At 37.5% G+C, this 26,274-nt stretch overlaps 1 protein-coding gene and 1 pseudogene across 6 annotated transcripts in view; one reads left to right on the top strand and one right to left on the bottom strand.

The window, feature by feature from the left end:
* The window catches only part of FGF13 (fibroblast growth factor 13), a 554,123-nt gene that overhangs the window by 389,638 nt on the left and 138,211 nt on the right, over positions 1-26,274 (bottom strand). The gene's annotated exons all lie outside the window — the stretch shown is intronic.
* On the top strand, positions 15,952-17,187 carry LOC149990617 (lupus La protein homolog pseudogene; annotated as a pseudogene).

Below are 26,274 nucleotides of genomic sequence, written 5' to 3'. Positions count from 1 at the left end.
TGATGAAAAGCAACTTGCAACCAAGACTACTCTATCCAGCAAAGCTATCATTTGGAATGGAAGCACAGATGAAGTGCTTCCAAGACAAGGCGAAGCTAAAGGACTTCATCATCACCAAGCCATTATTATATGAAATGTCCAAGGGACTTACTTAAGAAAAAGAAGATCAAAACTATGAACACTAAAATGACAACAAACTTACAACTATCAACAACTGAATCTAAAAAATAAAAACAAAATCCAACTAAGAAAACCAGAATGGAACAGAAGCATAGGTATGGGTATCATTTGGAGGGTTATCAGCTGGGAGGGGGAGGGGGAGAAATGGGGAAATGGTGCAGGGACTAAGAAGCATAATCGGTTGGTACAAAATAGACAGGGGGATGTTAAGAATAATATAGGAAACGGTGAAGCCGAAGAACTTATATGCATGACCTATGGACATGAACTAAGGGGGGGTGGGATTGCTGGAGGGAAGGGGGGTAGAGGGGAGCAAAGGGGAAAAAAATTGGAACTACTGTAACAACATAATCAATAAAATATACTTAAAAAAACTTTAAAAAAAAGACTTTATTCAGCATTCTTCTAGTTCAGTCACTCAAACTGCTCAGGTATCCATCTCACAGGATCTGAGAGGCATTCCCAAGGTTGCCCTGTGAGTTACTTGGTCAAGACAGAACCAACAGAATGAATTCCTTAGCTACTCAAAATTCTCCTTGAACTATAAAGCACATCATCACTATGCCAACAATCTCTGGGTATATTTTCTTAACAATCTAAGAATACATCTGTGTCTCCATCTTACACATCTTCTCAGGTTCTCAACATTACAGGGTTTAACACTGATTTTAGAGCCCATAGAGCTAAATTAAAGTGCTGGCTCTGCTACTTATGGGCTGCATGATCTCAGTCAAGTTAGTCAATCCATGGAGCCTCAATTTCCTCACCTCGTAAAATGGAGATAATAGTATTACTAACCTCTAAGATTAGTTGGAGGCTTGAGTGAGCAGATCTACTCAAATATCTTAGCACACACTGGATGCTTCCTGGCATTTACTTTACTCTCTCTATAATGGTGTCTTCCCTTTGCCCTTGAATAAGCATTATTTACATTTGAAGGGATTTAAGCTTTACTAAAAATTGAACTGGTCTTCACTTTTATGGCTCATTGTAACCTGTCTGACAATACAGAAATAACTAAAGTAAAAGTAGTAGCATTCTCCTCCCTCATACAATAACAGTCCTGGATGTTACCACCATCAACTGCTTTGTGTTTTTCTTTCCATATAAACAAACAAAAAGTATATGCCCATATTTAGGCTTGTTTCTTAACAAAGTGGAATCCATACTATACATGCAATTGTAAAACCTGTTTGTTTTATTTAATTATATATAGTGGACAGTCTTCCAAGTTTGTAGACAGCTAGATATAGGTCTACAGCAACTTTTTTTCTAGCTGCATATTCTCCAAATGAGGAAATTATCACAATTTATTCAACTATTTCCCAGAAGGGAAGGGGGAGGGGGAAGTAGAGAAGGGTAAAAGGGGTTAAATAAGGTGACAGAAGGAGACTTGACATCGGGTGGTGAATGTACAATGCAATATACAGGTGATGTATTATAGAATTGTACAATTGAAACCTATAATCTTATCATGCAATGTCACCTGAATAAATATAGTAAGACTTTTAAAAATACTGCCACATTAATCTCTCAGTAGGTTGTAGTCTTTAGCACCCTCATCAGTAGTATAGTGCAGTACTTTTTACTCTACACCCTTGACAGATGTAAATGTTATTGATGTGTTTATTTGGGCCAGTGTAATAAGATCTCATTTTAAGGTGCTTTTACCTGATGATTAGTAGAAATGAGAACCTGTTCACTTTTGTATTTTGCCTACAGATATTCATTCAGGTTCCTTCCAGTTTTTTAATATTCCAAATAAATACTTCAACGAATTTGTACTTTCTCTCTTAAACTGCCTGTTCAATTCTTTTGCTCATATATCCATTGGGTAGTTCCTTTGTCTTATGAATTTGTAGGAGTATTTTGTGTATTAGCAATATCAACCTTTACACTGCCAGATGTATCCAAAATTTTACCCCAATTGCTTATTGTTTTTAACAAAATCTGTAGTTTTTTTTTTCCTTAAATAGTCTAAATCCATGTCTTGCTTAAGGAACATCACCCTAAAGTCATATACACATTCTCTTATACTGTTTTTTAATACTTCAATAATTCTCTTCTTACATTTCGACCTTAGTACATTTAGAATGTAGCTTTATAATGTAAAAAATAGGCTCTATTTTTATATTATAACACCATATATTGAAAAGGTCACTTTTTCTTTAAGACTTCAATGATTTCTTTAGTATACATCAGGTTCCCATATGTACTTGGATCTATATTCTCAGTTCTGACCTAGTCATGTGTTTGTTCACAGATCAATATGACACTCGTTTCTTCAGTCAATTTAATATCCTTCACACTTCTTCTTCTCCAAGATTTCCTTATTTTATTTCTTTATTAGCAAGAGATGCTAGCATATTTATTCTTTCATATAAAGTTCAGAACCACAATCTCAAGTTTAAATATATTGTGTTTGGGACTTCTGGCCAAGATGGAGGCCTAGACAGACATGCTGTGTCTCCCTCCACAACTAAGAAGGAGTACAACTACCTCAAAAATAGAGACAACCAGAAGTTCCAGAAAAATCAGGCTGCATGGAAGTCCAACAAACAAAGATATAAAGGATAAATACTCATCGAGACAGGTGCAACAGCTCTACCTAAGACACAGAGGCAAACAAACACAGGAGCCTGTCATGATGAGGAGACAGAGAAATATGGCCCAGAAAGGGGAATGGATCAAGGTTCCAGTGGGAGAACTAAGCGACGAGGAGATAGCCAACCTAACAGATGAGGAGATAGCCAACCTAACAGATGAGGAGATAGCCAACCTAATAGATGCAGAATTCCAAACACTGGTGATAAAGATGCTCACAGGCTTGACAGATATGCTTGAGTACAGCAAATGTATAAGAGAAGAAGGGAAGGCTATGCTAAATGAAATGAAGGAAAATCCACACAAAACCAATGGTGAAGAGAAGGAAACCAGGGTTCAAATCAATGACTTGGAATATAAGGAAGAAAAAACCAGGCAACCAGTACATAATGAGGAAACAAGAATTGAAAAAAAGTGAGGAGAGGCTTTGGAACCTCTGGGACACCTTTAAACATGCCAACATCTGGGTCATAGGGGTGCAAGAAGGAGAAGAGGAAGAGCAAGAAATGGAAAACTTATGTGAAAAAAAAATGAAGGAAAACTTCCCAAATTTGGCAAAGAAAATAGACACACAAGTCCAGGAAGCACAGAGAGTCCCAAACAAGCTAGACCTGAAGAGGACTATACCAAGACATATCATAATTAAAATGCCGAAGGTTCAAGATAAAGAGAGAATCTTAAAAGCAGCAAGAGAAAACCAGAGAGTTACCTACAAATGGGTGCCTATAAGACTATCAGCTGATTTCTCAATAGAAACTTTGTAGGCAAGAAGGGACTGGCATGAAGTATTCAATATGATGAAAAGCAAGGACCCACTATCAAGACTACTCTATCTAGCAAAGCTATCATTTAGAATGGAAGGGCAGATGAAGTGCTTCCCAAACAAGGTAAAGCTAAAGGAATTCATCATCACCAAGCCATTATTATATGAAATGTCAAAGGGACTTTTTAAAGAAAAAGATCAACCCTATGAACATTAAAATGACAACAAACTCACAACTATCAACAACTGAATCTAAAAAACAAAAACAAAAACCAACTAAGCAAACAACCAGAACAGGAATAGAATCATAGGTGTGGGGATAATTTGAAGGGTTATCAGCTGGGAAGGGGAAGGGGGAGAAATGGGGAAATGGTGCATGGATTAAGAAGCATAGTTGGTAGGTACAAAATAGACGGGGAAGTTAAGAATAGTATAGGAAAGGGTGAAGCCAAAGAACTTATATGCACAACCGATGGACATGAACTAAGTGGGGTGGGATTGCTGGAGGGAAGGGGGGTACTGGGAGAGGGAAGCAAAGGGAAAAGAAATTGGGACAGCTGTAACAAAATAATCAATGAAATATACTTAAAATATTGTTAGTGTTTAAGATAATAATTCTTTTCATGCACAGACATGATATGTCTCTGACTTTGAAGAGGCCTTGTTTTCTGTCATTATATTAAAATGTTATTATTTTTCACACAGACTGTATCTTTTTAATTCATTCTACTTCTGGGTGAATTTATTAGTTAAGCCTTGTTGTGAATGGAATTTTGTCTTTTGTTTTCTGACTGGTTAGTACTACCATAAATTAAATCAATTAATTTTTTATGTTTATTTTGCATCAAGCCACCTTATTAAAGTCTTATTCATTTTGAAGAATTTATAGTTGAATCTTTGGTTTTTATAGATATATACTGATATTGGGTTCAATAATGATAATTTTGCCATTTTCCTGTTTATAAAACCTATTTCTTTTCCTTCACACATAACATTAATGATTATCTCTTAAACAATATTGAATAACAGTGATGGTGAGGGAATCCCTGTATTATTCCTAATTTTAATAAAAATGTCATTTGTATAATATTTCTTGATTTGTTATGATGTTTATTATTGGTTTATAGTAATCATGTTCATCATGTTTAAGAGGCAACTTTCCATTCCAATTTTTACTTAAAATTGAGCATTCATTTCTGATTTTTATAATTATAAAAGTATTTTTTTCTATCTGCTGATTATATGGCTTTTATGGTTCAAATCTATCATGATAATAGATTTCCAATTGTTGAACCAACCTTGCATTCCTGTAATAAACCTTACTTAATAAAGTGTCACTCATCCCCTCTACCACTCCCTCTTCTCTGTACAACTGCCCACCTGAGTCCATGAAAATAAATGTGTTAATAGGAACCTATTTGTGTACTGCCCCTGTCCTTTCTAGTCTCCACTCTGGGTACAATGGAGACTACTCTGTGTTTCTTAGCTCCTTCAGGCTGGGAACTTTCCATGAGTCACAATGGCAGCTGGGCTTCAGAGGGAAGCTGGTCTGAGTTTATCGTCTGCCTACGCAGATGTTATTTCTATCCTGCTGACTGAATGAATTCTCAGAATTCAGCCATACATGGCACGGATGGCAATAAGTTTTAGAATCCCATTGCATTCCTTCTGATTTCTAGGATCGGTCCATTTGTGTAATGGGCAGTCGGGAGAACAATTTGGTCTTTGTTTGGGAGAAGAGTGGCATGAACGTTTTGGAGGGATGCAAATCTTTACCTGTCACAGTTCAGAGCCCAGCCAATTAAAATCTTCCGTATCCCAGATGTCAACAAATGTGTCAAATGATGAATTGCAACATATCTTTACTACATTTTACTTTTCTAAAACAGTCTCTCCCAAATGATAGCTCAGACTCCCTTTCTCTCATTCATTGAATATGATGTGCACAGCCAACTCTACAGGCAGTGCACTAGACTCTGAAAATCCCACATAAGTCAAAAACCTGCTCTTGAGGCAATCCATCTAGTAAGAAACAGACATATGTTAACAAATCAATGTGATATAAGATAAGGTGTCATAAAAGAAGGACATACAGTATCCATGTCCTTCCAATCTTCCCACCTTTGCTTCCATCTTGAATACAATATCTGACTTTGAATAGTCCTAAACAAGAGCTTCACCTAGAGTGATAACCCTTCAAAACACAATCTTCCAAAATGCAGTAACATACTAAGAAGAGCAGCTCATCATCACTGTCCCCAACAGAGCCTATCACAGAACCTTGCTCTGTATCAGCAGGCATCCTATCTACATTATGGATTGCACGAATGCAGTAAAATATCAAAAGCATTCGTGCCTATACAGAAAGGGGGGGCAAAACAAAATGAAGGAATTAGTAGGTAAATAGGTAAACAGACTGACAATAAACAGCCCCCATGTAAAATGACAATAGCACCATTGTCACTCAGTGGGAGGCCACTACATTTTAAAATGTAATGTGTAATATGCCTCCAGTTTACATTCTTGGAGTTGCTGGGTGTATCCTGGCCAAATTTAGATTTCTGCTTTCGTATATGTGGGGTTTTTTTAGTCACTTGGAAATGTAATAAATAGCTCAGAAGAACCATTTTCAGACATAGTTAATTCAGATTGCTTGAAATAACTCTATGCCTCAAGTAAATCAGCCCTTACTATATGTCTACAAAAAAATGACCAATACTCATACACACACCTATTCTCTAGTTCTTCCTTATGACATCCCATGTATAACTGTGAGAAGCACTGCTCCAAATTTAAGTTGTTCACTGTCCAATTTGATAAGCTTTCTGCTACCTGGCATAGCTCAGCAAAGGCATGCATGGATTCATCAAGCATTTTACTTACTGGAGACCCACCAAATAAACTTAGATACCCACTAAATATAGTACAGAAAGGTATGAATGAGCAATAGGAAAATAAAATTAAGTCAAACTCAACCTTTCTCTGATGAGTCAGACACTCTGTTGAATCCGATAGTCCAGGTGTAAGATGTACCTGGGTAGCAGAGGGGGCATACCTATTACCATTATAATTCCAGCCTAAGGACTGCCTAACATATCAGTCCTTGAAAATGGCACAGACATCCACTTGGGTTATTCAGATACCATAGAACCTTAAGGCCCAGAAAACCTTGAGGATCACTTAGCATAGGTATTTTCAGTTTTCCTCAGGCCTTGGAACCCTTTATTCAAATGAAACCCTGAGAAGAGCCCCCATATACGGAGCAGTAGGAAATGGAACTACAGTAGTCCCTCTCCATATCATGGTTCACTTATCATGGCCTCACTGTATCACGGGATTTTAAAAAATATTATATTTAATTATTTATCGCAGACTTTTTGCTATATCACGGGATTTTGCAGTACTGTATAGATATGTTGTTAAAGTTATGTAGGTTTAAGAGTGTGGAATATGTTTAAGAACATAAGTAGTGTTTATAAAAGTGTGGAAAAGGTTAATAAGGGAGTGGGAAAGGTTAATAAGGGACTGGGAACGGTTCATAAGTGTGTGGGAAGGGTTTGTAAAGCCTTAAAATATATATAAATACTAAAACAAATGTAAGGTTCCTACTTCGCAGATTTTCTCCGATCACGGGGGGTCTAGAACGTAATACCAGTGATAAGTGAGGGAGTACTGTACTTGGATGGGGGTTAGAGGTTAATGTGTCAGACCACCTCCTTCAATGATCTCTCACACACCTCTGTGGAACCCTACGAGTCTGTAGAATGTAGTTTATAATTAAGAGTTTAGACTAGATTGGTAGTTTTCACATGAAAAAAAACTGAAACCTATTCTAAGTTATCATGAATAATGTTGCTATGAAATTCATGAACAAGTTTTTGCGTGGACCTATGTTTTCAATACTCTTGGGTAGATACTAGCAGTGGAATTACTGCGTCATTTTTTTTTTTTTTCTATTATAGAGTGACTTGCTCAGGGTCACACTATAAAGCAGTAACTGATCTGAAACTAGAAGCCAGGTCTCCTGACTCCCAAGCAAAGGGCATTTTTTCAACCCTAGCAGTCTTCCTTTGCAGTTTCTCCTGCCCTGTATTTGCTCTAGAAAACAGGAGTTAGCACTGGTTTCTGAGACCTCCATGATAAGCCTATGACTGATTTCAGCCACTCTCTGAAAGTCCTCCTGGCAAAATGAAAAGAAGGGGAGGGAAGGGAAGGGAAGGGAAGGGAACTACATTTTTTACTTGTTCTAGACCATTAACCTAACAAAGGGGTATACCAGGTCCAGGAGTTAGTATAAATTACAAGTCCCTGAAGCTTTCTTTATAACATTTACTTAGATAAGAGGAGTTGCTTTAGCCCATCTGTCCGTTCATATCATTATGTGATATATGATATAGTATTTTTTTCTGTTGCAACATTCTTTATGAGCCTTGTTTTACGATGCTAGACACTAGCACTTGGAGTAATGGTTATTCATAAAATTTGTAAATTAAAAATAACAAAAACCAGGAGTTCTAGTTAAGATGGTGGTGTAGAGTAATACTGAATGTAAACTGTAATTGAAAATAAAAAATAAATTAAGAATAATAACTGGAATATATGACATGTTTGAATGTGAAAACTGTTTTAATATCAACCCCCCCTCAGCTACAAGATTATAAAGTAAGCAACTTATTCTCAATAAATGAATGAATGAATGGAGACTTTGGGATATTGTGGGGGAGGGTTGGAGGTCAGCAAAGCCCTCTTTTCTAGTCCACAGCCTTTTCCAATAGAGAATCAACAGTCACTACCATACGACAAAGACATATTAAGCACTAAGTGCTTTACATAAATTAGTTCTCTGAAATGGATATATAATCATCACATTTTACAGCCTCGCAACTGAGGGTCAGACAATGACTGAAGAACTAAGGGTCTTCCATTTGAAGTAAATTCACAGGGCACCAAGGGGTCAAAACTTCAAGCCTAGACAGCTAGTCAAGAGCACTAGTGTCCCCCTCTGATGAGCAGGTGTAACAATTGACCCAGGGCAGTCGCTGCACAATGAGAATTAGAAAGTTCATGTTTACAGCATATCCCCTAATCACCTTTGAAAAATACAAACTCCATGAAATTACAGAGCATTGTTGTTATTACAAGGGATTTTGAAAATGGCTGAATGTACTTTCAATGCAAAAGATTGTGCAGGGAATCATTTTAATTCAGATTCTCATTTGGTATGAAAGCAATAAACATCTTTTTAAAAGATTTCTTTCTTTGCTGTAAGTGGTTATGAGTAATAATGTGGGTGTAAATCTTCTTAATTCTCCCTGAGCTATTTGAAATTCTTAATCATGATCAGAGTATAAAACAGAACAAAATATTATATGTGTATCATTAAAAACTGTATTTGCTGAAAAGTCACTTTCAGTTTCCTCTCTGTGGCTTAGATGATGGTGGGTCTCCATGCTGGAGCAGGCAACTTTGAATGAAAAGACAGGCATTTCTTTGACCTTTAATTTAATCTCTGTAAGTGTACAGCCCCTCACACCCCAACCCCTGCCAAAGATTAATTCCAATCTCTGTCAATGGGCAGCAGAGGGAAAGCAAAGATAAGTGATGGGAATTATCTGGGTTGGGAGAAAGAACCCTGGAATAGGAAGGAGTCAAGGGACCTGCTCACTAGGCCCCGGTTGTCTGGCTATACCCTTTGCCCTCTCTGAGCTTTAATTTTTCTCATCAGTAAAATTATGGAATGGGGTAGATGACTTCTAAGCCCTCCCAGGACTTGGGTGCAAGATATTTTGAACTAATCCGGTGGAGGATCCAGAGTCTACCAGGAAAATCTAGTCATGCAGTGAAAGTGCATGTGGGCACCTACTTTGTGTCAGGCCTGGCTGGCCGAAAGCAGGGAAAGGAAAGAGAGCTTCAGAGGGAAGTCATCACATGCAGACTAGGCAAAGAGGAGTCAGAGAGGCTTTCTGGCAGAAGTGGCATCTGAGCTAAATCTTGAAGGCTGTCTTCACAATTTTAGAAAAGACAGAAGCATACTGGTTGCTCCCATTAAGGCTCCGGATAGGAAATGATCTAAGATTAGTTAATTTAGAGAAGTTAGCTTTGGAGTTATTTTCTGAGTCTCATGAAAAGACCTAAACATCTATAGAGAATAAACCCCACAGATTTCCTACCAGAATGGCTAAAATTAAAAACACTAATCATACCAAGTACTGACAAGGATGTGGAGCAACTAGAGAACTTCTAAGCTACTGATAGAAATATAAAATGGTATAGCCATTTGGAAAACAGTTTGACCATTTATTTTAAAAGTTTAAAAAACATATGGCCCAGTAATTCCACTATTAGGTATCTACCCAAGAGAACTGAAACATATGTCCATGCAAAAACTTGTACATAAATGTTCATAGCAACATTATTCACAATAGCCAAAAAGTGGAAACAACCCAAACCTCCACTGATACTATATCCATACAATACAATATTATTTGGCAATATGAACACATGAGTACTGATGCAATGCTACAGCATTGATGAACTGTAAAACATGATGCTAAGTGAAAAAAGCCAGTTACAAAAGCTATATATTATATAATCTCATTTATATAAAACCTCTAGAATAGTAAAATCCCATCTATGGTGTTCAGAATTATAGTGGTTGCCCTTGTGGTGAGGAGTAAGTTCTGGGTGAGGGCAGAAAAGTGGCTTCTGGAATACAAGCATTGTTACCTCTGTTGATCTGGGGGCTGGTTACCATGATTTGTTCAATTTGTAAACATTTAAAGAGCCGTACATGTAGGATTTGTGCACTTTTCTTTATGACTGTCATTCATCTAAAGCACTTTATTTAAAAAAATCTAAAGAGGCTATTTACAATTCAGCTGTTTCTAACTTCTGGAAGAATATTAACTCTATACAATCAAATACCTGCCTCATCTTGAATACTATGTTTGAAGTTAAAACCAAAAAAGGAGCAGCGCAGCTTTGATGTGGTTTTCTTTCCTTAGTCCCTGCAATGGGCTTCAAATGTTCTAAAGATCATAAATCTCAACTATCTTGCAGCTGGCACCCTGGGTATCCAAAGAGGGCAGACATTTTAAATATGAAAGGCAATGCTCCTGGCAAAGCGAATACCTTCTTCACGGAAGCCCTTCACAAAGCAGATTTCTCCCACTCTCTCTCTTTCCTTCTTTCCTTCCATCTGTCCCCCCACCCATTCGTTTCACAAATGCTGATGTTTTACCATGTGCCTGGACTGTGTTAGGCCATACCACAGTGAACAAGTCAGGCAAACCCATGGCCTCAAGGGGTTTGCCAAAGAATCTCACCAAGGTGATTGAGCATTCTAAAACTATATCTAAGATCAAAAATATTGTTGAAGTTTATAGAGACTTTTAAATTTCCACAGCCATAGATCTAGTCATGTAAATGTCTAATATGATGTTTCTTAGACAGTGGACTGGGTCCAATTTCCTATATTACTCATGGATTTGACCATTCTCCGTGTCATTAAAAGAATGTGCATAAATGCTGATTCCCAATGTAATCTTGTGAAAACTGTGCCAAAAAGGGGTGAAGAAAGTCTGTAAACACCTACCACCTAAAACACACTGACAAGAGCCTGGGTGGCCACATGAGATGAGGTCCTGATTTGATCTGTAGTCACTTTCCCACTTCTCTTTGAAAGTTACACTGAGTCCAAGGGGATTAATCAACCAAAAAGTTTCTTGTTAGATCTGCATCTATCAGGTTCTGAGATTGAAAAAAAAAAAAAAAGGAAGATAGGGAAGAGGAGCGTGGGGAGAAAGGAAAAACTTTGAGCATCACTTTCACTATTAATATGGTCAAAATCCAGAGAATTCAGTTGAATTTTTGAGCAATGACTTTCTAAAAAGTTAACTGATTGCAAAAAATAACCACTGGCCCCCTTTCTTTCAAAAACTTTTTTGTGAGGCATAAAAAAGAGAAAAAATAAAAAGCAGTTTAAGTTCCTCTGCTTCAGCTTGTAGATTCGGCCTTTTCATCTAAAACCCTGAGTCATTTGACCTCTGAACTCTCCCAGGCAGAGAGCCACCACACAGTGTACTTGAGTCACTGCCACAATAATAGATGGTGTTACACCAGGCTTTTCTTCAAGGGTAAAGAGAAGAATATTCTCTAAGTAAACATGTATAGAAGGGTCTCCTGCTTCACTGCTTCAGGTTTCTCAGGCACAAGGAGATAGGACTAAACTTTTTCAACCGTCTCCTCAAAGGAACCTCATGGGGTATGTGTGGCCCACTACACAAAGGCCCCAAGAGACCCTGTCTTTTGTTTTGTTTTCCATTTTTTCAATATTTTATTTCAATCTTATTTTATTCCCCGAATTAGACATTCCTATTACTGCTGTTTTATGAAGATAACGATTGGTTATATGTATTCATATTAACCATTTCTTTGTTCATCACAGAAAAAAAAAAAAACACTAAAAATAAATCCAAGCTCCAAGAGACCCTCTTGACATGGCCAACTCTTTACTTTTCTGTTCTTTTACACAAATGCACTGCACATATCCTTTTCCAAATTGCTTTGTACATCAAATAATATTTTCCAGATTCATCTGTAGTAATGCATATGGATATAGTTCACTAATTTATGTGCATACAGAATTCTATTTTTTAAATGTGTTATTATTTACAATATTAATCCACTCCTGTATTGTTGGACATGAATTTTTATATGGCAATAAACATTCTTATTCATGTCTTCTTACATGTGTAAGGATTTTTCCATGGTAAGATTCTAGAAGAGATTCTTCAGGATGTTAATAAGATATGCACATTGCTGACTTTGCTAGATATTGCCACAATGCTCTCCAGAGCAGGTGTATAAATTTATACTACCACCAGAACTCTTAGTTCGCTACAGCTTCCCTTGGCCTGACCACATGGCACTATCATGCTTTTTAACACATGTCAATTTAATGGTTGTAAAGGATTGTCTTATTTTGAATTTAATTTACATTTTCCTTATTACTAGTGAAAATGAGTACCTTTTTTTCAGATGTTTATAGGTGAATCAGGTTATCCCTTTGATAAATTGCCTGCTCATATCCTTTGCACATTTTTTCTAATGAACTGTTTGTCTTTTTCATAATGAATATTAGAGTACTTTATAGCTTCTGGATATTAATCCTTCCTTATTTATAAGAGCTAAAAATACCCTAGACCAGCCAGTGTCTCATTATTTTAAATTTTCTTTGTGGTATATTTCATCAGAGTTTTTATTTTTAATGAAGTTAAATTTATCGATTTTTTTTTTTATGGTTTCCATGCTATGGTTTTAAGAAATCCTTTTCCAATGTTGAAATCATTAAGATACTCTTCAAAACATTCAGAAGCAAATAATTTTTGTTTTTAACATTTAAGTCTTTGACCCATCTTGAGTTGACATTTCTTCACAGACTGCGGAAGAAAATTTACATTTTCCCCATAAGTTTGTTTTTGAAATTTCAATTGAGTTCAACTGGTATATTTGTCTATTCCTGTACCAATATCACACTTTTTATTAATATGGCTTAACAACAATTATTAATACCTGACAGAGCTAATTACTTCATCTTATTTTTCTTCTCCAAGAGAATCTTAACTAATCTTTGCCTTTTCTTTTTCCACACACATTTTAGGATATTTGTCAAGTTCCATGGGGAAAAACTCTATGGGGTTTCATTAAAACTGTACCAAACTAAAATTAAATTGTGAAGAATTGACTTCTGTATTACATTGAGTCTTATAAACCTTTAAAGTGTTATATTTCTTTTATTATTTATATTAGTCATTATTTATATTCTTCATCAAAATTTCATATACCTTATTAGGTATATCTCTAGATTTATTATGGGTTTTGCTACTGTGTGAATAGGTTTTTTTCCTTTCCAATTTAGCAATTTATCTTGCAAATAAACTCTGATTCTACTATATGTTCATACATTACATAAATAGCTAAGGAAATAAGACTTTATGTGCTTGAAAGTAGCTGACATTCTGCGCTCACCAAAATTAGAGTCAAATTTGACCTTTCATTAAACAAAATAGAACAATCCCAATGATGTTTGGAGACTGCTTTTTAGTTAGTATGACATTGTTTCTACACTTCAGGAATGAAATTTGTCCTACAAAAGCTTCAACTTTTCCCAGATGGAACTCACTCTCTTACAGTGGTTCTATATGCAAAGTTTTTTCTTCTTATTCTTTAGAATATGTGTTGGTCCTTTATGTGCCTTTACTGTATACATTTTTTCAAAGTCATGATTTTTTTCCTTAGAAGTTTCTGGGTTTAGAGGATATATGTACACACACACACACACACACACACATGCAAACACACTTCATATGTTTTTAAATATATTTAAAAATTTCTTCTCGGTACTACATTTCCTCCTAACTATTCTCCATTTTTAATAATTCTGTCCTTACTTTATTATTTTTTTCATCTTTGTCTTCAAAGATGTCTTCTTTATAGACAAAGCAGGGGGTTTTGCCATTTTTCTCTTATTTTAGATATAGATTTCTATTTAGTAATTGAGTACTTATTATAAAGGTACTGTCTTCTACCAAGTTGATATCACATATATCTGCATGTATCCGCTGTAATGAACTCAGTAACAAGTGAAATGGATCCATAACAATCTAAATATTCACATTTGTAAACATCAAAGTCTTATTTTACTAAATCTTCACCAACATCCCTAAGTTTCAAGGATTCCTTGAGGTGATGTTATACTTCGTTTTTCAATACACTTTTAAAATCTTCTTGCAATGATTTGCTCAAAGGTTAATTTTTCCCCCAGAAGAATGGTTTCCTTCTATTATATGAATCTAATTATAGGAACCAGAGCTTTTGTCTTTACATAGTTTCTTATTTATTGGTGAAAGCCATAAAGAATTTATATTTCCTTTTGGTCTTCCCTTTCTTTTTATACTTCTTTTTCTTAAACATTTCCAAATTAGCTTTTTAAAGTCAACGGGGGAAAAATGGGACAGATGTAAAAGAACAATAATTTTAAAATGTTAAAAAACAATAAAGTCAATGGGGTTGATTAAAAGGAAAGTTACTTGAGAAACTTTTTGCTTGAATACCCTCAAGTGAGGGAGCACATACTCTAGTAGGGAGTTGACTCCCCTTAGGTTAGACAGCAGTGAATTGAATAAACTGGTACCAGAAGAGTCAGTATTATCACTGTGGTTTTCAATTTTCATAGTAGTAGATACATCAAAGTCACTTTGGACTTTGAAGAGGAAGCATTACAAAGGAACATTCTCTAAGTTCTTCCCAACAATCCTGTTTCCTGATTTGTCCTCTGTTTTAAATTGGTTAACTTCTCTTTAGAGGGCTTGATAAAAAGGAAGAACTACCTAACCTCATGACCCAAGCATCTGGAGCGGAAAGGGGCAAATCTTGCAGAAACAACTCAAAGCCCAAAAGAAAGGGAGAAAAGACACCAACACAAAATTTTGGGTGCCATGCTAGCTGTTTGAATTTGTCTTTTATAATATTTCCTCCTTCTTTCTTACTGTTGAAAAGGAGCACTAATGATCTTTATATATTGATCCTACTCCCAGGAAACTTGTTGAATGCTGTATTAGTTCTATTAGCCTGTCTACATGTTCTCTAACATTACCTGTGCCATCTATGGAAAAAATGTATTTTCAATTATTATATTTTTCTTTTCCCAATGAGCCAGTTAAAACCACATTTACAATACTGAATAAAAACAGTGATTAGAGGTTCTCTTGTTCATCTTGTTGCTGACTTGAAAGAGACATACCTAATATTTTACAATGAAGAGTAATGTTTACCATAGTTTTCATAGAAAGCCTTCATCTTGTTATTAATAATATACATTTATTGAATTATTTCTGTACCTGGTGACAATGGTTTTTTTTTTCCTCCTTTAGTCTACTTTATAGTTGTGGAGGTCACACAGTATTGTATTTTTGTCAAATAACCTAATCTATATGATACTGGCTTTTTGATATTATTTCCCTTAAGGTTTAGTAAAAGGTCAATTTTTGTACATGTGCCCTATTTGTTAGAAAATAATTTTTATTCTCTAATCATTGGGTGTAGGACTCACTACATTTACCATTTTGGTTTTCAAATCTTCTATATTTTAAACACTGTTTGCTTGCTAGGTTCCCACCATTGCCTTCCCTGAGGATGTCTAGCACGAGGTCTTGCCCAGAGAACCTGTGCTATGACAAATATCGATCAAATGGAACTGAACCATTTGAAAGGTTTAGGCATATAGTTTCAGTGTTTGCATACCCTCACCAGGGTTTGTCTACAAAGGTAATGTTATTTTAAAACTTAGAATCGAAAACACATACAATTCCAAGAAGTAATTGACCAAGCGCAATTCTCTGATAGCCACAATGGCCGAAAATGGTGATGAGAAAAATGGCTGCTTTGGAGGCTAAAATCTGTCATCAAATTGAGTATTATTTTGGTGACTTCAATTTGTCACGGGACAAATTTTTAAAGGAACAAATCAAACTGGATGAAGGCTGGGTACCTTTGGAAATAATGATAAAATTCAATAGGTTAAACCGTCTGACAACAGATTTTAATGTAATAGTAGAAGCATTGAGCAAATGAAAGGCAGAACTCATGGAAATAAGTGAAGATAAAACCAAAATCAGAAGATCTCCAAACAAACCCCTCCCTGAAGTGACTGATGAGTATAAAAATGATGTAAAAAACAGATCTGTTTATATTAAAGGCTTCCCTACTGATGCAACCCTTGATGACATAAAAGAATGGTTAGAAGGTAAAGGTCAAGTACTAAATATTCAGATGGGAAGAACATTGCATAAAGCATTTAAGGGATCAATATTTGCTGTGTTTGATAGCATTGAGTCTGCTAAAAAGTTTGTGGAGACCCCTGGACAAAAGTACAAAGACACAGATCTGCTAATACTTTTCAAGGAAGATTACTTTGCAAAGAAAAATGAGGAAAGAAAGCAAAATAAAGTGGAAGCTAAATTTCGAGCTAAACAAGAACAAGAAGAAAAACAAAAGCTGGCAGAAAATGCTGAAATCAAATCTCTAGAAGAAAAGATTGGCTGCTTGTTGAAATTTGGGGGGGACCTAGATGATCAGACCTGTAGAGAAGATTTGCATATCCTTTTCTCAAATCATGATGAAATAAAATGGATACACTTTGTCAGAGGAGCAAAGGAGGGAATAATTCTATTTAAAGAAAAAGCTAAGGAAGCACTGGATAAAGCCAAAGATGCAAATAATGGTAACCTACAACTGAGGAACAAATAAGTGACATGGGAAGTACTAGATGGAGATGTGGAAAAAGAAGCATTGAAAAAAATCATAGAAGATCAACAAGAATCCCTAAATAAATGGAAGTCAAAAGGTCGCAGATTTAAAGGAAAAGGAAAGGGAAATAAAGCTGTACACATTGGATCTGCTAAAGGAGAAGTACAGTTTCAGGGCAAGAAAACTAAATTTGAAAGTGATGATGAACGTGATGAAAATGGTGCATCTGGACCAATAAAAAGAGAAAGAGAAGAAACAGACAGAGAAGAACCTGCATCAAAACAGCAGAAAACAGAAAATGGTGTTGGAGACCAGTAGTTTAGTAAACAATTTTTAAAATTCATTTAAATTAGGTTTTCAGTTGCTTTTGTCTTTGGAGGATTTTAAAAAGAAAACCGAATTAGGTCCACTCCAATGTCCACCTGTAAGAAAGAAAATTTTTTTGTTTAGCTTGTCTTCTGTTTTTTGTTATCCAAATGAGGAATTTTTTTTTTATGTACAGTTCTATGTTATTTCGGATAATTCAAATATCAAAAGAAAGATTCTTGTACTAAATTGCCTTTGTAATATGAGACTGTATTAGTACAAACTAATAAAATATACTATATAAAAAGAGCAAAAAAATAAATAAATAAAATAAAACCTAGAATCATAATCATCACTCTCAGAGTCATTTGTTGCCTATTGGACATTGTGCAAAATTATTACAGAGCTTAGCATGACAAGCTGGCAATAGATGATTGCCAAGTTTCAAAGATCTGGGGGAAGACATTGTACCACTGAAAGACACTCTCTTTTTATTTTATTTGGAAGTGTTTCTAACTCTAAAATCAAAATGTAGTCCTTGAACTGCCTTTTCACGGGTAGCTGGCACTAAATTTCTCTTTACTGTTATCAGTTTCCTAACTAAGTACAGTTCTATTTAATTACTGCTGAATGCAAGGAGACTTCTTTTGGATCTTTTGGTTAGTACTTTAGAATGAGAGGAAGAACAGGTGCAGTGTTATGTCAATGTTCCTTCATTTATTTCAAAACTGGTTTCTATCACAAAAATGCATCTAGACCACCAGCCTCAAGAAATTGTAACAACTACAACTCATAAGACTTCCAAGCTAGCTTTGTCTTCCCCTCATATATCAAGAATGGACTGAATGTTTCTGTTGAATAGTTGACATTGAAAGGGAGATTACACATAGCAGATGATCTGAGCAGTGAAGCCTACTCTTAACTCAATAGATATGATAGATCAAACCTGAAAGTTAATAAGCCTAATTAGGTTCAGAGAAGTGAAGCAACTCAGCCAAGGTCACACTGTCCATCTATGTTTCTCTTCCTCTGTTTCCATCCCAGTCTAAGTCCCCACCATGCCTTGTCCAGTCTTCTGCAACAGCCTTCTAAATAGTCTCCATGCCTTTGAAAATTTTCAAACACTTTACTATGGACAGGTAAGCCTAGAAGGCTCCATCTCCTTCCCATCTTCTTAGCCTCAGCTTTTATTTTCTCCCACATTTGCTATGCTCCAGACATGTTTGCCTTCAAGTAATAAATTAGAACACACTATGGTCTTTCCTCAGGCCCGTTCTTCCCTCTTTTGGAAATGTTCCCTTCACATACCCTTGCCTAAACAGCTCTTCATTCCTCATGTTTATTCTTCATATCTCACCTCAAGTTTTACTTCTTTGGGTCATGATGTTCCATCAATGAAGTTCACTGATGCTCCAGATGAGGTCGGCTCTCTCGTAACCTGTACTTTTTCTGCATAGCGCCTAAAATGTTTGTAACACAGTAAGTTCAATACCTCTTGGTGAATGCATGAGTCATTTGATTAACACTATCTTCTTGTAAAGATGGAAAGCTCCGAGGGGATCAGTAGTACCATTTGTTGAATGAATAGCAATAGATTCATGATTTGAACCAAAGATTCATCCCCTCCCTACTCCCTCCTGTTCTCCAGATTCTACCTTCCCACTCTGCCTTTCTCCAAATCTCTGCTCCTGTCTCCTACCTGCCATCTCAGGGACTTCTTCACAACAGGCTCTGCTTAATTCCATTGGTGGCTCAGTGGGATCTATTCCCAGTTCCAGCTAGACACTCACTGGCAACTGTTCCCCATCTAAGGACAGCCGTTCTCATAGGCAGAAGCAGTTACCTGCTAATAGCTAAAAAGTGACCATCATGATACTGTTCCTTCCCATTAAGCTGGCTGTCTCCATGTAGCCTGCTTTCAAAATTCCCATGAGCCTATTATGGGGAAGGTAACACTTGCCTTATCTATCCCTCAGAGTCAACATGTTTGAGTCCTTACTCTTCACCTGGCTCAGAGTTGTCTGAGGTGCTCAAATAATTAAGTGGAAGAAAGAACTGACATCAGAAGGCTTGGAGGAGAAAGAAAAGGCTCTCAATTTGGCCACTGGCTAATTATTTATATTCCAGCCTATTTTACCATTAGTCTGAAGTGGATGATTTAATGTTAAACTTGTATAAGACCTATACATTAAATAACCCATTCCAAACCAATGGCAAATTGTGTGTGTGTGTGTGTGTGTGTGTGCGTGTGTGTATTTCTCCAACTACATCCATTTATACAGCTTGAATCTGTAACAACCAGCCACCATTACCCATAAGAAAAAGTGCCTTCTGATTAGTATACTGGTGCCCGGTTCTGACTATTTAGAGCCTCAATCTGTGGAGATAGCCTTCCCTACATTTAAACCTCTCCATTAGCAAAAACATCATACAAATGGCTCCTCTGGTCACCTAACACCAAAGCACTCTTTAGGCCATTAGTACATTTCAAACTAGACAACCCAAAAGGTGCAAAATGGAAATTTGTGACCTGAATGTGACCTAATTAATGCATGGTCAAATACAATCAGTGCAATCACTGGAATAAATATTGATATGGAAGCATAATTTTAACTCATTTGGATACCTAATTGTATACTTGAAACAATGCCTGTTTTTCATGCTCAACAGAACCTAAAGGGAAAAAGGAAAGGAAAGTGAGGAGCCACAGCATCTTCTGCAGGTACAAAAATAAATTTGCTTTAAAGGAATCAACATTAATGTGCGATAGCCTTTTTTTTTAAAATGAGCTGATGTGCTTTCCCTGTTTCCCTGTCAGGTCTTTTGCCAGTGAAATAAAAACATTAAGTAGAAATATAAATAAAATGCAGCCTTATGCTATCATAATGTTTCTAGTGAGTTTTGATCACATGCAAATCTAAACACAGAAAAGACAAAAAAGAATTTCTTTTTTTTTTTTTTTTTCTTTTTGGATTCAATTGTTGATAGATATGTATTTTTGCCATTTATTGTTTATAGTTTTTTTTAAATGTGTTTTATTCATTATAATATTACATTTGTGCCAATTTCCCTTCCCTCTGCTCCCCTCCACCCGGTGGCCCCCCTCCCTCCAGTTGTCCCCACTTTTAGATCATGTCCATTAGTTGTGCATATAGTTCTTCTCAACCTCTCTCTGTCTATTCCATTCCCTCCTACCATGATCCTTAATGCCTATATCATCTCCCTCCCTCTCCCCATTCCCCCTCCCTGTTGACCTCCCCCCAATATGTTCCCCGTATCTATAGTTCTTTTTCCAGTCTCGTTGCCTGTTTAGTTTGCCTTTGTTTCAATTCCCTAGCTTCTGTTGTTTCTTGTGATGCAGTTTTCATTTTAGATTTCATTGTCTTGATCCTCCTTTTTCTAAACCAGTCCCTTTAACATCTCATATAACAGTGGTTTGGATCTAATGAACTCTTTCAGTTTTATTTTGTCCTGGAAACACTTTCTCTGTCCTTCTATTCTGAATGACAATTTCGCTGGATAGAGTATTCGTGGTTGTAGGTTTTGGATTTTCATTACTTTGAATATTTCTTGCCAGTCCCTTCTTGCCTGCAGGGTCTCCCTTGAGAAGTCAGCTGATAGTCTAATTGGGACCCCTTTGTACATAATTCTTTTCTTCTCTCTTGCTGCTTTTAAGATTCTCTCTTTATCTTTAATTTTTGACATTTTGATTATAATGTGTCTTGGAGTGGTTCTCCCTGGGTCCAGTCTCTTGGGAACTCTCCTTGCTTCCTGGACCTGCAAGTCTATTCCCTTCCCCAAGTCTGGGAAGTTCTCCTTTATTATATTTTCACTCAATTTTTCAAGTTCTAGTTCATCTTCCTCATTCTCTGGCAAACCAATGATTCTTATGTTGGGCCTTTTATAGCTGTCCCAGAGGTTTCTGATCCTCTCATCGTTGCTTCCCATTTCCTCTCGCTGCATTGGTTGACTGCTTGTTCCTTCTCCATATTCCGGTTTGTTGAAATGAACTCTGGATTTTATTTCCTCACCATCTGTCTCGTATGTGGTTTTGTTCTTTTCGTTATGAGTGTTTTTCGCTTCTTTCTCATCTTTTTCCAGATCTTTTGTGAATTCTGTAAGCCACCTGATAACAATGGCCCAGAACTGAGCATCTGACAGGTTTCTTATCTGTTCATCTGTCAGGTTCTCCATCTGTTGCCTGGTGAGCTGTGCCACCGGGATTTCTATAGTTGTCTGCCTCATTTTGACAGATGCGTTTTGTTTTCTTGGGCCGGCTGTAGGGGGCAGTGCCTGTGTACGCGTCACAAGCCAGCGACCGGTGCCTGTCCGCGACCTATTTCGCAGCCCTGTGGTGCTTTCTTTGGGGGCGGGGGTCCAAGATGGATTCACACAGTTATTCCGCTAGGAGACCAGGATCCGTCCTCCCGCCCCCCTGGGCCTCACTGTTCAAGGCGATGTGGTGGCTGCTTTCCCCAGCGTTGGGGTCGCGAGCTGCCGGGGGTTCGACTGCAGCCGGGGTTGTTCTCCCCGCCGCTGTCCCAGGTGCGACCGCAAACAGCTCCGCCCCCTTTCTCTCGTCCTACCTGCCCAAAGAGCGCCGCTGGTTTATAACTTCATATGTTGGGCTTCCGTGTAGTTTTATTTTCTGGAATTTCTAGTTATCCTTTGTTTTGAAGTAGTTGTATTCCTCTCTAGTTGTAGAGGGAGACCTAGCACGTCCGTCTAAGCCTCCATCTTGGCCGGAAGTCAAGAATTTCTTAACTGAAGCTGCAATCTGATTCTCGCCTGGGAATTGGGTAGGAGAAAAAGTCCCATTTTTTTCTCAGGGCTCTCCCCTGATCTTCTGGTGACACCATCTGAGAACGCAATGCCTTGAAAGTGGTGAGGCCACTTGGCACAGGTAATGAACTATACCTCTGAGGTCTGCCCAGAGGAATCAGAGGAAGCACTGCAGCCTACCACCCACTACAGCTCATGGCACAGGTGAGTTTATCTGATGTCACCAAAGAGGAGAAAAAATGTTTTCTTTGAAATGTTTAGATTTGAGGAGGGAGGTTTTGTGGAACTGCAGGGCTGTTTTTCCTGTATCTTTGCACCTGAACTTGGGATCAATTTGTTCTGCTGCAACAGGACAGGATAGTAGGATGCTGAGTGACGCTGCGTACACAGCTTCAGGTCAAGCATATTGATTTAACATTAATGGCACCATTTTCTAGTAGGCTGTAGCTGCCCACTCCCCAGACCCCTTGGTGGTACTGATTTAAAGAACAGGAGGCATCTCTGAAACTTTAACATGCACCTTAATAGAGCAATTCAGGACCAAAATGTGAAACATCATTTTGCTGTTGCTGTTTTTAATATTCAAATTTTAGATTCAAATGTAAACTCTGTGAACAATCTCACACATATAGTTCAAATAGAGGTCATGAAGATGATGCCCAAGTTGAGCTGAAGGACAGGTAAACTAGCAATACTGAGGACCACACAGTTCTTAACCACAAATACCTTTTCATCATTCCAATAATCAAGCTCAATTCTCAAACATTTTATCCACTCAGTGGAAAAGGAATTTGAGAGAACACAGCCCATTCTTGACATTAAAAATGATCTCTAACCTCAACACAGCTAATATTTCTTGAGAAATTACATGCATTTATCACATTCATCTATTTAGCCTACTTATAAAATGTTTAAGATGGCCCTTAAACATTGCTCAGTAATTAGCTCTCATCTTTAACTCCTACATGCATTGGGGAAGGGTGGGCAGAAAATGTGACTTGTAGTCATACAGGTCTATATTCAAACCATGCCTTTGCCTTTTACTAGCTATATGATCTCGAGCAAGGTAATAACTTCTCAGAGCCTTCAGTTCCTCATAAACTGTCAGGAGGACAACTTCACAGACTGTTGTAAGGATGGAAAAAGAGAGCATCAGTAAAAATGCATGGCATGTGATAGTTCTTAATAAATGCCAATTGAGCCTTTAAAACTGTACCTCCTTTGGGACTTCTGGCCAAGAACGAGGCTTAGACTGACATGCTCAGTCTCCCTCTACAACTAGAAAGGAAAACAACTACCTCAAAACAAAAGATAAATAGAAATTCCAGAAAATAAAACTACACAGAAGCCCAACGTACGAAGTTATAAACCAGTGGTGCTCTTCAGATGAGTAGGAGGGGAAAAATCGGGCAGTGCTGTTTGCGGTAGCAGTGGGGACAGTGGCAGGGGGAGCAATCCTAGCTGCAGTCAAGTTCAGGCAGCTTGCAACCCCAACGCTGGAAAAGGCAGCCCCTGCATTGCCTCGGATGATGAGGCCCAGAGGGCAGGAGGACAGATCCCGGTCTCACAGCAGAGAATAATAGCAGGAATCCATCTTGGACCCCCGCCCCCACTCAAAGTGCCATAGCGTGGCAAAAAAGGTTGTGGATGACCTCCGGTTGCCGGGTAGTGGTGAGTACATGGGGCTCTGCCCCCTATACCCTACCCAGAAAGCAAAGCAAAACACAAATCTGTCAAAATGAGGCAGACAACTATAGAAATCCAAGTGACACAGCTCACCAGGCAGCAGATGAAGAATCTGAAAGACGAACAAATAAGAAACCTGTCAGAGGCTCAATTCAGAGCTATAGTTATTAGGTGGCTTACAGAATTAACAAAAGATTTGGAACAAAACGGGGAAGGATTGAAAGCCACTCATACTGAAGTGAACGAAAACAAATATGAGACAAGTGGTGTGGAAATAAAATCCAGAGATCAAATCAACAAACCGGATCATAGGGAAGGAGCAAACAGTCATCCAGTGTGGAAAGAGGAAACAGAAAGTAAGGAAAGTGAGAAGAGGATCAGAAACCTCTGGGACAGCTATAAGAGATCAAACATACGAATTATAGGATTGCCAGAGGGCGAAGAAGAAGAACTAGAAATTGAAAAATTAAGTGAAAATATAATAAAGCAGAACTTCCCAAACTTGGGGAAGGAAATAGACTTACAGGTCCAGGAAGCACAGAGAGTTCCAGAAAAACTGGACCCAGGGAGAACCACTCCAAGACACATTATAATCAAATTGTTAAAAATTAAAGATAAAGAGAGAATCTTAAAAGCAGCAAGAGAGAAGAAAAGAATCATGTACAAAAGGGTCCCAATTAGACTATCAGCTGACTTCTCAAGGGAGACTCTGCAGGCAAGAAGGGACTGACAAGAAATATTCAAAGTCATGAAAAGCAAAAACCTACAGCCATGATTACTCATCCAGTGAAGCTGTCATTCAGAATAGAAAGGCAGAGAAAGTGCTTCCAGGACAAAGTAAAACTGAAGGAGTTCATTAGATCCAAACCACTATTATATGAGGTGTTAAAGGGATTGGTTTAGAAAAAGGAGGATCAAAACTATGAACATTAAAATGAAAACTGCATCACAACAACCAACAACAGAAACTAGGGAGTCGAAACAAAGGCAAACTAAATAGGCAACGAGAGTGGAAAAAGAACTATAGGTATGGGGAACATACTGGGGGGAGGTCAGCAGGGAGGGGGAAGGGGGAAAGGGAGGGAGATGGTACAGGAATTAAGAAGCATAGTAGGAGGGAATTGAATAGACAGGAAGAGGTTGAGAAGAACTATATGTACAACCAATGGAGATGGACTAAAAGGGGGGTGACAACTGGAGGGAGGGGTCCAGTGGGTGGAGGGGAGCAGAGGGAAGGGAAATTGGGACAACTGTAACAGTATAATCAATAAAACATATTTTTTAAAAATGTAAAAAAAATGTACCTCCTTTGAAAACACCACTGCAAGATTGAATTATCTTTATTTGATTTATAAAGATTACCAATGGAAAGTGTGTTACAGATTAGTTTAGAAAAGTATTGGGTTTGGAGTGGCTTAAGTTTATCAGAACTAAAACCCACCTTTGAATGCCACAAGGAATTTCTGTTATATCATATTTGGAAATATTTTGCCACCTCACCACAAGGCAGAATGAAGTATTGGCTGACTCAATTCTTAGGGGTATGGACAATATTTCATGGTCTCTGTGTCCCCAATAACCTGCACAGTGCCAGGCAAAGCATAAACACCCACTATATACATACTTCCATAAAGTGGCATCATAACATGGAATCTGAAACAGCTGCTGAGAACAGTTTAGAGGAAGCTGTTTTTTAGGAGTGTGATTGCCAGTGTGAACAGAACTCCAGATACCCTCTAAACTCCTTAAAATGCAGAAGCCTGGTCACCACTTAAGAGCTAATAATACATAGTAAGCACTCAAATATTAAGTATATTTTTCCCTATGTACTACTGTCTACTGTCCATTATAACAACTACATACATGAAAGCAGTGTAAACATTTCCCATCTGAGAAATGAAGGAAGTGAGGGGATTTGGAGAAGGTAAATAATTTTCCCAAGGGCACAGGACTAGCCAAGTGATGAAATCAGGATTCAGAGCAAAGTCCAGGTAACCTCCTCTTTCCTAGTATCTTTTATTTACTTGAGCTATTTGAACATCTCTAGGTCTTAAGCTCATGTATTTCTTCTTCTTCTTTTTTCTTCTTCTCCTCCTCTTTCTCCTTCTCCTTATCCTACTCCTTCTTCTTCTTCTTCTTCTTTTTTTTTTTTTAGTTTCCACAGTGGTTCTGATTCACATGGCTAGTTAAAAGACAGTAAATTAGGGCATGATTGAAAACACGTGAGAGATAGTGAAAGCCAGGCCACAAACAGCTCGTGCCATTAGCCCAGTTCTCCAAAATCTAAATAGAACTTTGAGAAATAACCCATCCCTGGGAGTCAAGCAAAATAAATTGGACCTTTGCATGGCTGCAAATAATACTTGCAAGTGTTATAACACTTCTGACACTATTGGATTACCCAAAACAAACTGTCACCACATGGCAGGGTTGGCCCAGCTGTTTCCAGAAATGGCACCATTGCATGGTGCTCACCAGGCTTGATCATTGGGATTGACTGAAGGACAATGACATCACCTATGAGGTATCTTAATATAAAAGTGTACATGTTACTAGTGGTTAACATTGCTGATTCTGCCCTCCATTAAGATTTTAAGCAGTTTGTAAAACAGTCTAAACCTCAATGTTATTACAGAAACAATAAG

The sequence above is a fragment of the Furipterus horrens genome, unplaced genomic scaffold (genome assembly GCF_987537825.1).
Source record: "Furipterus horrens unplaced genomic scaffold, mFurHor1.1.pri manual_scaffold_17, whole genome shotgun sequence".
Classification (NCBI taxonomy): domain Eukaryota; kingdom Metazoa; phylum Chordata; class Mammalia; order Chiroptera; family Furipteridae; genus Furipterus; species Furipterus horrens.
This window is presented reverse-complemented; position numbering and strand designations above follow the sequence as displayed.